Here is a 13,171-nt window from a genome sequence, read left to right as displayed (position 1 = left end):
TTGTTCTCTTGATGGACGTGTAGGCTATTTCCAAGTTGTTGCTAATGCTACAATGCTGCCATAAACATGCTGGTACCCATGTCTTTGAGGATGTGCATGAGATTTTTTTCCCTAAAGTATGCAGCTGGAAATATGTTTGGTGGTGAGGTTGTTCTCTGTGTTGCCTAGTTTCTCTTCAAAGTGCTTATACCTGTTTTCACTCTCATCATAGGTATTTGTCTTTTTTATATCCACCCAACACTTGAGGCTGTGTGTTTCTTTTAATGATTGTCAATCTAAGAGATGTGAAAATTGTTGATGTTCACATTCCTGATTTTTAGTGAACTAGGTCATGGTATGTATGTATGTATGTATTCATCCATTTGTTCATTCATTCATTCACCTCTAGATTTCCTCTTCTATGAACTGTCTCTTTATAGTTAGAGCTTTCATGATTTTTTTCCAAATGCATGCCAAGGTGACTTGACCTGGAAGAGAGACCATTTCTCACTTGTGCTTGGAATGTGGTCCTGTTCTAGCTTTTGTTGGCCTTTTCATGGTGGTCTCTGTCAGTAATGACAACAGTGATGTCCTCTGAATTTCTTCATGTTTGGGAGACATCAGCAAGGAGGACCTGGGACAATAGAGGAAGAAGAACTGGGAAGACTCCATGTGGACACAATAGCTAACAGATTGAGAACATGTTAAATGATCACAGAGACACCCAGAAATATTGAAGGGGGACCTGAGGGAACACACACAGGCAAGACAGAAAAATTTAGGGACATTATGATTAGCAGAACATTTTTTAAAAAAGATGTTATTTATTTGAGAGAGAGAGACACAGAGAGGGAACATAAGCAGGGGGAGTGGGAGAGGGAGAAGCAGGCTTCCTGCAGAGCAGGGAGCCAGCTCGACGTGGGGCTTAACCCAGGACCCTGGGATCATGACCTGAGCCGAGGCAAACGCTTAACGACTGAGCCACCCAGGTGCCTCTTAACAGAACATTTTTTTTTAAAGATTTTATCTATTTATTTGAGAGAGAGAGAATGAGAGATAGAGAGCACAAGAAGGAAGAGGGTCAGAGGGAGAAGCAGACTCCCCGCTGAGCAGGGAGCCCGATGTGGGACTCAATCCCGGGACTCCAGGATCATGACCTGAGCCGAAGGCAGTCGCTTAACTAACTGAGCCACCCAGGTGCCCAATAGAACATTTAAAAAAATTTTTTATTGTTATGTTAATCACCACACATTACATCATTAGTTTTTGATGTAGTGTTCCATGATTCACTGTTTGTGCATAACACCCAGTGTTCCACACAGAATGTGCCCTCTTTAATACCCATCACCAGGCTAACCCATCCCCCAACCCCCTCCCCTCTAGAACCCTCAGTTTGTTTTTCAGAGTCCATCGTCTCTCATGGTTCGTCTCCCCCTCCGACTTACTCCCCTTCATTCTTCCCCTCCTGCTATCTTCTTTTTTTTTTCTTAACATATATTGCATTATTTGTTTCAGAAGTACAGATCCGTGATTCATCGGTCTTATACAATTCACAGTGCTCACCGTAGCACATACCCTCCCCAGTGTCTCTCACCCAGCCACCCCATCCTTCCCACCCGCACCACTCCAGCAACACTCAGTTTGTTTCCTGAGATTAAGAATTCCTCATATCAGTGAGGTCATATGATACATGTCTTTCTCTGATTGACTCCAATAGAACATTTTTAATGTAGCTGTTTGTCCATAGGATGGTGAGGCAGGGGCATGTTCACATTATTATACATTTAGCTTTTTCTGGACTGAGATAATATGGCATCAGTTAAATCCTTTTATAATCTAGCAGCATATGTGTAAACCAAAGGGAGAAGTTAACCTCTCAAAAGTATTGCTGTCTCCTTAGGCACAGTCTCTCTCACTGTGAGGTTGATCCTACTCACTTTCTCTTTGGAAGGGCCTTACCACCTCTACAACTGTGCTCAACTTGGTTGGGGATACACTCTCATTTAATATTTCAGTTCCACCAAGACAAGATGGGATATTTAAATAGGACTTTGCTAAAGGTCTGGGACTATGGCAGAAAACCATCAAAGAGAACCTTAAGGAAATACTAAAACTTGAAGTAGAACTGCCTCTAGGTAGACCAGTCTCATTAATAGAAATCTCAGGAAAGATGAACCATCCCAGTCCTCTTTATTCTGGCTTCAAGCCGCACCTTTAGCATATCCTTCCCAGGAAACCTATTGTAGGCATCTAGACTGTCCGAATCAAGCAAAGAAGCTGTGCTCTTTCTCCTACTTTTCCAGGCCCATTTCCTTTTGCCCTGTCCAATGGCCTGCTTCTTCCCCAGACGACATGCTATGATAACCTCATTCTTGGGGAAGACCCTGTCCTTTCTTCTCACAGCTGTGGCCTTTCCCTTGCAGACCTCATAGGGACAGCAATGTCAGAACACATCACCATGCCCCAGAAATCAGATACACTAAGAGGCACATACGTATAACAACAGGGAGTCATTTCCTTGTAGCCTCTTAGAAATCAGATATTTATTAAATGATTAATTTGCAATAACAAGAAGCCCTTGTCTCCAGCTGAGGAATATTTGTGTCCTCTTTCAGAGCCCTGGAGACATACTTGACATCTTGGGGACAGGTCACCTGTATCAACCCTCACCCACCAGCAGGACTATTTCCATTTTTCTCATCACTGGAGCCAAGTGCTGGCAACCCTAATGAGATGAGCAAGTGGCCTTTATACAGCCTCCATCACATCATCTTGAAGGCTGACGTTTCACTCCAGAGATTACCAGTGGTTGCAAACTGTTTGAGAGAAAGAATTAGGGTATAACTGGAGGCCACATTTCATGGTATTGAAATTGACTGTGGAGTGACTGATGGCCTGCCCCTTGTCTTCCAAATCCTTGAGGCTCTATCTTTTTCAGGGACTGTCACTGGATGACTGCAATGAATGATATGCTTTCTCCACTTTGGAAAAGAGAGAAAGCCAGAACATGACATAGCTAAACGCTTTCTTCCCAGGAGTGGCCTTGTCATCGCAAAGGTGACCCAGTTTCCTAGAGAAGTCCTGGAATTTGCAATGTTCCTCTTGTCCCTATCATGAGGAACTAAATAACAATAACACAATTTATGAATAATACATATATGTTCCAGATACTTAAAAAATATTGTAAGTAACTCCCACCACTCCCTTTTTAAGTCAGTACTATCATTATTCCTACTTTCCATATGATGCAGCAGTACCTCAGAGACTGGAAGTAACTTGTCCAGTGTCACAGAGCTGACAAGTGGTGGAGTCAGGATTTGCACCTAGATCTGCATGACGTACATCCTTGCACACCAGGAACATACCTTTGGGAGTTAAAGTGCTCTGAAGGTGTCTGAAACTGGTACCACTTTTGTTCACTCCTAAAAGTGCTGTTTGGCATCCTTATTTTAATTAAAGTCTCTTGAAATTATTTTTTATTTCAGAGCTTTTAGAGAACTGTGTGCCAGCTGTGAGTGATAGGTAGGCCAGGGCTGAGACTCTCTGAACTTGATGATAGAATTATGCCTTTGGAGGCACCCAGTAGCCCTAATTTGATGACATGAGGTTCTGGAGGATCAGAAGGATCTTTTCTTGCCTTTTTTCTAAGTATTTTAACAGTGCAGCACGCTTGACTGTCTGCTTGTGGGTTGTGAAATTTCCTGGGTCATGAGGAGGTGAGTATAGGGGGAACCATTTTTTCTTTCTAATAGTTCTATCTTAACCCTTAATTTAGGAAATTTTGATCTGTCAGAAGTATTTAGAAGGTAACTTCTCTCAACCCTTCTTTTTCACTCCACCCCCAGGGGAGAGGGAAAGCCTTGACTGATTTGTAGAAGAGGAAGAAGAAACACCATATATGTGAGAAAGCCACTTTATCTTTCTACTTCTCAGGCCTCCAGAAAGGACGAATTGTTTCCATGCGCCCATCTTCCATGTGAGAATCCTAACTGGATTATGGTCAGGTGTGGCTTCCAGAGGAGGGTCTAGAGGTCCATCTCTAATTGTCCTCACTGATTGGACTCTACTTGGGGGACAGAAATTCTGCTTGCAGCTATCTTCTGTGCAGTCCCAGACTTGAGAGTGTTTGAGCCAAAATATAAACTGGTTGGGTGGGAAGTCCACTGGCTGTCAGTTCATCTGATGTTCTCCATTGCACCATTCCAGTAATAGAACTGATAATTGATCTCCACTAGTCTTTTCTCAGCAGGTTCCACACTCAGAGTGAAGGGGTAGATGGTATGATTTGTCAGCCTCCTTAATCTTCAGCAGTGAGAAGTACACACACTGTGAAACCTCAACCATTTGTGGAAAGTCTGAATTAGGGAAATGGCCACATGACAGACTATTTGGGAAAGTTGTATTATAATTTCCCAGTTTTTACAGCCAACCAAGTGGTTCTCAGTCCTGGCTGTGTATCAGAATCACCGGGGAAGGTTTTAGAAAATTCTTATGCCTTGGGCTCATTTCCCTAGGTTCTGATTTAATTGATCTGGGTGTAGAGTGTGGACATAGTTAAGGTTGGGAATCACTAAAGTAAGGAAGCTGCTGAAGGCTCCTTATTTAATAGATCAATGTTTCCTAAAGTATAGAGCTTATAACAAAGGGTGTGTGAGTGGGTTTAGATGACACAGGCTTGGCTTCAGTAACATCGAAGTGCATTGTGAAAAAAATTTCCCTTTCTAATTTGTTGTCAATCCTTCTGATTAGGTTAAGGAGAAAGTCTTAATATGGTGGTAGTAGGCCCTTCATACCTATCTTTTGTCTTTTTAACAAAAGGAGGATAGATGTTAGTTTCAGACAGTTGTATAAAGTAAGAATTATTAACAATCTTTGGCCTTTTAAAAATGGTTTCTGTAATTATGGCAGGTGATACTGGTTTTCCATTTGTGGTAGTGATATAAAGTTTGCTTTAAAAAAAATCAGTGGTTCTCCATTTTGGCTGTACATTAGAATTATCCAAGGAACTTAAAAAAATCCTGTTGTCTGGGTTTCATCTTTGGTATTGGGATTTTCAAAAAGCTTCCCAAGGGTGTAAAAACCACTGTTTTAAAGTAGAGCAGTGCAGTGCTTCTCATTTTATGTGTGTATGAATCACTTGGGATCTTGTTAAAATTCAGATTCTGGTTCAGCAGGTTGGGGTAGAGCCTGTGATTCCACAGTTCTTACAGACTCCCAGGTGATGCTGATGTGATGCTGCTCTTAGGTGGATCACGGTTAGAGGAGCAAGGCCCCAGTGGAGCTTTGTAAGAAATCCTATCTTAAATAGTTTCATAAAGTAAATAATACTATACCCGTTGCTTTTTTAATGAGAGGGGGCAAATATGTATCTTTATACATAAAATTTTCTTAACATGGGGCACCTGGGTGGCTCAGTCAGTTAAGCATCGGGCTCTTGATTTTGGTTCAGGTCAGGTTGTGAGATTGAGCCCCTCATCAGGCTCCATGCTGGGCATGAAGTCTGCTTGAGTCTCTCTCTCCTCTCCCTCTGTCCCTTTTCCACCTCTCTCCCTCTCTAAAAAGACAAAAACCAAAAAACCCAAACAACAACAATAAAAAAATTTTTTTTTCTTAACAGATACTGCCTTTCTTGCTCGAATCTTAGTCGTGGTCAAATGATTTCAGCACCATGGACAGACGCACAGGCAAGTGCTCTGAAGGGCCTGCTGCTAAGCTGAAGGACCAAGAGTTGAAATCTGTGTTTAAGAGCATTTGTAAAACAATGTCATTGAAAATATTATTGAAGTTTGTTTTTAAAAGTATCTACTTTTGGGGTGCCTGTGTGGCTCAGTCAGTTAAGCGGCTGCCTTCGGCTCAGGTCATGATCCCAGGAGTCCTGGGATTGAGCCCCTAATTGGGCTCCCTGCTGAGCAGGGAGCCTGCTTCTCTCTCTCCCTCCCGTCTCCTGGCTTGTGCTCTCACTCTCTCTCTGTCAAATACATAAATAAAATCTTTAGAAAAGTATATACTTCTAAAAGGTTTTTATTTTTATTTCTTAATTTTTTTTTAAAGATTTTATTTATGTATTTGACAGAGAGAGACACGAGAGAGGGAACATAAGCAGGGGGAGCGGGAGAGGGAGAAGCAGGCCTCCTGCCGAGCAGGGAACCTGATGCAGGGCTCGATCCCAGGATCCTGGGATCATGACCTGAGCCGAAGGCAGACGCTCAACGACTGGGCCACCCAGGCGCCCCTATACTTATAAAAAGTTTTAAAAAGTTGTATATATATGTATATTTTTGCCTTACCTGCCAGCAGAGTCTATATTTTTTCATCCACTATCTTGTGCGACTGATACTCTGTCAGATTTCATCAGACACATGGATTGGGTCATGAAATAGAACCATATGCTATCATGACCTGATGAATTCTGACTCTTCATTACTGGAATTAGAGGGTGCCTTTAGTCTAAATATCAACTTTGGATGATGAAAAGGCTAATGGGAACAAGCTGCTAATTCAGAAGAGAGAGTGTGGGATGTGAAGGAAAACATGTCAAGATGGCCTAAAGAAGTGGCTCTTGGAACCAGACAGGACTAGGCTTAAATACCAACTCATCAATTACTCACTGTGACTTCAAGCAAGCTTAATTTAATCCCTGGGAAACTTAGTTTTCTTATCTGAAGAATGGAGGTAACAACACTCCTCTTCAAGAGTTGTTATGATGGTTTAGTGAGGTAAGAAGATCACAGTAATTTCTTACTTAAAATTATTCAGTGGCTTTCCACCAAGTTCCTTACCAGGCCCCACAGAACTCTACATGATTCTGCTCCTGCCCGCCCCTCCATGACTTGTTCCGTATCACTCTTCCCCTGGATTACTGTGTACAGCACTATGTACTGTGTTGTACCATGAGCACTCAAGGTTATTATCGTTTCAGGGTCTTTGTACTTTCTGGTTCCTTTACCTGAAATACTCTTTGTATGGCTATTTTAATTTGGGATCCAGTTCTGTTGCCACCATCTCAAAAAGACGTTCCCTGACTCACTTATCTAATGTTCTTTCTGCCTGACCCTCATCACTTATTATTATTTATTTCCTAGCACTTACCACTACCTGAAATTACCTTATTTGCTTTCTTGTGTATTGTCTCTCGCACTGGAATGTAAGTACCAGAAAGGCAGAAGCCTTGTATGTTTTGCTCACTAATGAATCACTATGCCTAGAATAGATCTTGGCAGATAGTATATTTCAACACATATTGGTCAAATAAATGAACGACCATAGGAGTGCCTGGGACAGTGGTTGCTAAATGAGCACCCAGCTTCCTCATTTCTGTCATACCATGTTCATGTTGACATCTGAAGATGCTGAGGATTAATGAAAGAAAATTCTAACTATGATGGTTGGAAAGCAAGCTTGTGAAGATCGACAGTACGTGTTTCTGGGTATGTGCTAGAAAATCATTAGAAGGAGGACCTACCAACATCTAGGTCATGTGACCTTGGGCAAGGCAATCTCTTGGGCTTTAATTTCTTTCTTTCTTTCTTCTTTCTTCCTTCCTTCCTCCCTCCCTCCCTCCCTCCCTCCCTCCCTCTCTCTCTCTCTCTCTTTCTTTCTTCCTCCCTTCCTCCATTTCTTCCTTCCTTTCTCCCTGCCTTCCTTCCTCCCTCTCTCTCTCCCTCTCTCCCTCCCTCCCCTCCTTACCCTCCCTCCCCCCTTCCTTCCTTCCTTTTTTGATATTTGAGTGGAATAACCTCTAAGATCCTCTCCAGCAGTCAGTGATAGTAAAATAAGAATCCAAGCTTTGCTCGTTATTCTGCAATTGCTGTCTGTCACACTTCACCCTTGATCTACTTTGTACTGTTTTGTGCCTTGAGGCCTGGTCACTATGGACCTCATCACCTACACTCCCTTCCTGGCTGACTTTTGTTTGAGCTCTGCCAGTGGGGGCATCAGCATGATATTGGAGGGAAGGAAAAGAGATTGGGGATCCTCCACTTGCTCTCTGGGATCACATCTCTAGCAGTGGTGTGTCACTGCTTGCTGGAAGGCCTCTCCTCCAAAGCTCTGCCAACACTGAGCTGCACTAATAATATTTTTTCCTGTTATTCCATCAGGCCTAGAGAAGTAAGTCTTCCTATTATTTCTAGTTCCTAGGTATCTCAGTTGCTTTTGTTGGTTCCCTTAATCTTGTTGAGACCATTTAAAAAAAGTCTCTTGGTTAAAGGCTTTTCATCGAAACCATCTGAGTGAGATTTGCTCCCCTCCAGGACTCTGATGTACAGTCCATTTGGAAATATACCCAGAGAAGCAGATGCTAAGAACTCCATTTGTGGAGTGAATAGACATCACTATGAAGACTTCCCCTTTGGGTTTGATCTGGATCTCTCATACTTGAGTTTAAGTCTCACATGCTTTTGTTTCTTCTCCAGTGGAGAGAAATACTGTTACTGCCATTCACTAGGTAACAAAACTCTGTGGACATAGTAAACTCCTCATGTGGAGAGTTGATGAGAAGGAATCTCTTCACTGTAGCTCTGTTTTGCTCCTGTTTAATCAAAAAACTTTTCTTTTTCAGGCATGACAGTGACACATTTTCCCATTAAACCTGGGAAATTCACAGTATCTATTTATCCCAGTAGACACAAGTCTCTTATTCCTCTTGTTGTGTCTGGCAAGTACATGGATTAATTGCACACCCTCCGTAGAGGCTGAGCCATCACATTTAGCTGAGTGCACTAATAAAAGGATTATTATTTAACAGTTCAACCTTCATCAACTCACTTTTATCCCGCCTTCCTGAGTTGATGAACAAAATTAATGAGGATGCTGTGGCCATGCCTTACAGCTTCTGCTTGCCACCTTCTCAGCAAATTCCTTGCTTTTCTGTACTTCCCTCTCAACTTGTAAGTTACTTTCATTCTCCAAGTTGACGCAAAGATAGACTGTGACAATAGTTTGTGGGTGGCTGTCAGAATTGATGGTGGTTTGTGTGGGAAATGCATAGCTAGTTTAAGAGCTATGGTTAGGATTCCAGAGAGTCAACTTAAAAAAAATTCTCCCTCAGGGAAAGGTCAAGCCAAGTGTTTTAATTATGATGCTGTTATAATATATCTCATGCTTGGATGACCTGGGTTTGAAAGGTTGGAAAACTATGCAATATACTCAGGTCTAAAAAGGGCACAAAATAATGTGATCTTTTGTGGAGGGGAGAGGAGTCAGAATCTTGCAGAGAAGGCAGTGAGGTAAAGTGGAAAGCAGGAAGTGTTTAGTGACTACTCTGAACAAAATCATTAACCTCTTTTGGCCTAGTATCCTTACCTGTAAAATGATGTGCAACTGGAAGCTCTTTTTAGCTCTACCATTAATAATCACCCCATGAGGAATGTATTGGAATTACTTGTTAGCCCTATTTTATGGAGAAGAAATTGAGACTCAGAGGGATTGAGAACATTGCCCAAGTCCAAATAGCTAGGAAGTTGCACAGCCAGCAAAGTTATAGCCTGCCATAACTGACTCCAGACCTTGATTTCCTGACTTTGAGAGCCTCTATTTACCTTGCACGCAACTGGAAAAAATTAAATTTTGCACCATTTTCTATCTGAGGACAGTCTGTTAGAGATCTTACGGGAATTGTTAAAGGCCACCCATCTCGTAAATGGGGGAGCTGGGACATGCCCATTGTCAAGCTATTATAATGTATGAAAACACTTAAGTGTCCATTAATAGATGAATGGGTGAAGAAAATGTGGTGTATATACACAGTGGAATGCTATTCACCCATAAAAAAGAATGAAATCTTGCCATTTGCAACAACACGGATGGACCTTGAGGGCTTTACTCTAAGTGAAATAAGTCAGACAGAAAAGACAAATACTGGGGCATCTGGGTGGCTCAGTTGGTTAAGCAACTGCCTTCGGCTCAGGTCATGATCCTGGAGTCCTGGGATCGAGTCCCGCATCGGGCTCCCTGCTCAGGGAGGAGCCTGCTTCTCCCTCTAACCCTCCCCATCTCATGTACTCTCTCATTCTCGCTTTCTCAAATAAATAAATCTTAAAAAAAAAAAAGACAAATACTGCATGATCTCATTTGTATGTGGAATTTAAAAAACAAAACAAAAACAAAGTTCTGATATGGGAAACAAGTTGGTGGTTGCCAGAGGTGGGGGATGAAGGTGGGAAAAATGGGTGAAGGGGGTCAAAAGATACAAACAAGTCATGAAAAGAAAAAAAGTCCAAGCTCTTAGCCATTGTGCTAGTTCTCCACTTAGATTATAGCCATCACTGTCTCGAAGACATGTAGAGGATGAAGTCGAAGAGAATTCAGATTTATACCCAGTAAACTACCTAATTAGGATTATAGGAAACAGAGTTCAGTGGTCTTAAATTCTGAAATATATCTGGCTAACTAAGGGACAGGTGGCACTCAGGTCTCATTCTAGTACCAGCATAAAGCATAAGGAAAATGCTCATTTAAAAATTTTTAGTCCAAGTTCTGCCATAGCTTGAACATATATGCAAATTCCAAACACCAAGAGTGCACCATGTTAGAGTTTATTATAATACAAACAAGTTCAAACACAATATGTTATCTAATTAAGAAAATATGAACATTTACTATTCTTCTATGGTAACATTCTATTCCATTCTTTGAACTGGAATAGCCAACATTATAGTCTTTAATTCACTTTAGATAGGCCCCTCATGTTGGACCAGTAGGCACCAACTGTGCAAAATAATTTTCCACTTGCAGAATGTTTGCAAAATGGAAGTTCATACCTTCTCATGGTCTGTCTTTTATGGTTTGTCTGTCATGCTCCTCATTTCTTTCCCCATGAGACAGTTCAGTGCTTGAGCTGTCGAATAAAAAGCATGTACATGTGTAGGTAGCATCACTGCATGTCCAGCCAAGGACACAAATCACACAAGAGAGATGCTAGTTAACAGTCTTTCACAAAAAACCTGATATAAGGCAATTGCTTAAATGCCATCAACAGCAGCTGTTTACAAGACAGGCTTCAAAATTCAAGGCTCTGTTTCCAAAACTGGCCTGAAAGAAAAGGCTTAAAAGTTGTTTTTTTTTTTTTAAACCTTATCATTGTCCACAGTTATTACTATAAATAATGATAAATTAAAAGTCCATAGATTATCTGAAATAAAGTTTAGGACATATGTATCAACCTAACCCAGTGGGCACTCTTATGCATTTTAACCAGAAGACAACTCATTGAAATGCCTTCAAGAATCAGACCTCTTTTAAATATTATTTATCAAAATATAAAATATAGAAGGAAAAAAGATCACAATACTACTTGGTACAGCCTCTATTGGTAAGAGAAGTAATAAATGAGTGTATGAGGAGAACATTCCAAATGCACACCCAGTTTTTTAAACTTTTTAAAATCAACAGTTTTTACATACAATAAAAAATGTGGAGCAGAGAGCACTGAGACCCACACACATATTTTCCATCTTGCATACATTCTTAAAGAGGAATTGCTTAATCATTATAGCTATTGCACTGTGACTCATCCACATATAGCTCAAATTAGCATTTTTTGAGCTATGTGTTTAAAAAATAAATATATATATAAATATATATATATATATTCGGTGTAGGTAGCCTTTGGTCAATGTTCATTCATAAGGGGGTATGGTGGAATCGCATCATACACACATTTAATGAACACGACATGTTCAGACTACACGTGCTTGGCAAAAGAGAAACAGAAAGAAATGTAATTTAAAGGATGTAGAGGAGTCTGCCTACCATTCCACGGGATGCACATATGCCCTGGCGATAGTGTGACATAGGACATACTAACCTCCTTGTTCCTCAAACAATTTCCATGAACCTCTTCTAATGGGAGCATTTTGCTGTATCAGTGTGATCTTAATGTTCTCATTAAGATACATTAGAGTCATATAATATAGTCCCTAAGTGGACACCAACTTTGTCTTGTCCTTGATCTACGTAATCTGTTCTATTGCTGGAGAAAAACTTCGCTGAGTTAGATTTTATAAGGGATAGAATGAGGTCTCCAACATGGCTCCTTCCTGATGACTTTGCAGAGGTAACTTTGGCTCTGCCAGATTTTTTTCTTTTGCACTGACTTAGAATCTAATCTTTGGGTAAGATGAGACTACTGCAGTCATTTAGAAGGAGTAGGAATTAGGATCATCAGGACTACTGTAACCTAAAATTATATTGAATTAGTATTGAGGGCATTGACTAAAGTTTAGGGCATGTGTTGCACAGTGGCCTTTTCTACCACACTCATTTATTGCAAATTCCCTTAAAAAGGGTAGACATGCCTTCCAATTTAGGACTAAAAATGTAGTAAGAATCCAACCTGAGGAACCAAGTGTTCCAGGAGGACTGTCTGCTTTTTGTTTGGTCACCAAAAATATCATACAATTCCAAAATCATTTTGGGAGATTTCTTCCAAAACAGGAAAAATACTGGGAACCTGGAAGAGAAATTTTTAAAAAGGCTAAGTAAGAGGAACTCCAGCATGGGTTTTAAAACACATCACAGGATACATAGACGCCTACTATAATCAAGCATGTGTCTGCATGTGTGTGTGCACACATGAGTGGTAAATCCCAGGGAAGCCCCTATTAATTCCATTGTAGAGCTGTTCTTGCCTTGGACAGGCAAAGGGAGAACAAATAGATTCATATTTTATCACTTTGCAAAAGATCTGGATTAAATAGCTTCACTGAAAGCTGGAACCACCCTAATGAGCCATATGCATCAAAGGGCAGACTAGCAAACAATATGGGCACCTTTCCATGTCAATTATATCTGCCTTTGTGGCTGAATAGCAATGCCAGCTAGACTGTGGGGCAGAGTGGAGAATGCCTCCCTTCACACCTGGAGAGCTACAGTTCCTGACCCTTAAAAATTAAATCCTGTTTGGAAGTCACTTCAAATAAAACAATTTGGTGAGGGCTTCAGCAAGCAAGGAGGCAGGGTTGGCAAATCTACACGTAAAGGGCTTCTCCAGGAAGCTTGAGTAGTACCGCAATAAGAAAGCTCTTGAGTAAAGGGATCATACACAGCTGACACAAGGATGGATCAAAACAATGGCAAGAGTGGGCTTATTTTTTTGTTTTTCTGGGCTCAAGAGATCCTCCTTTCCCCCCACCAGGCGGGGTCTTTATTTTGGAGGAGATAGGTAAAATCTATACATAATGGCGAATAGAAA

At 41.0% G+C, this 13,171-nt stretch overlaps 1 long non-coding RNA gene across 1 annotated transcript in view; it reads left to right on the top strand.

Moving 5' to 3' along the window:
* The window catches only part of LOC141373964 (uncharacterized), a 221,158-nt gene that overhangs the window by 94,577 nt on the left and 113,410 nt on the right, over window positions 1–13,171 (top strand). The gene's annotated exons all lie outside the window — the stretch shown is intronic.

The sequence above is a fragment of the Callorhinus ursinus genome, unplaced genomic scaffold, assembly GCF_003265705.2.
Source record: "Callorhinus ursinus isolate GAN/ISIS: 27379988/994484 unplaced genomic scaffold, GSC_fseal_2.0 scaffold13, whole genome shotgun sequence".
Lineage (NCBI taxonomy): Eukaryota > Metazoa > Chordata > Mammalia > Carnivora > Otariidae > Callorhinus > Callorhinus ursinus.
This window is presented reverse-complemented; position numbering and strand designations above follow the sequence as displayed.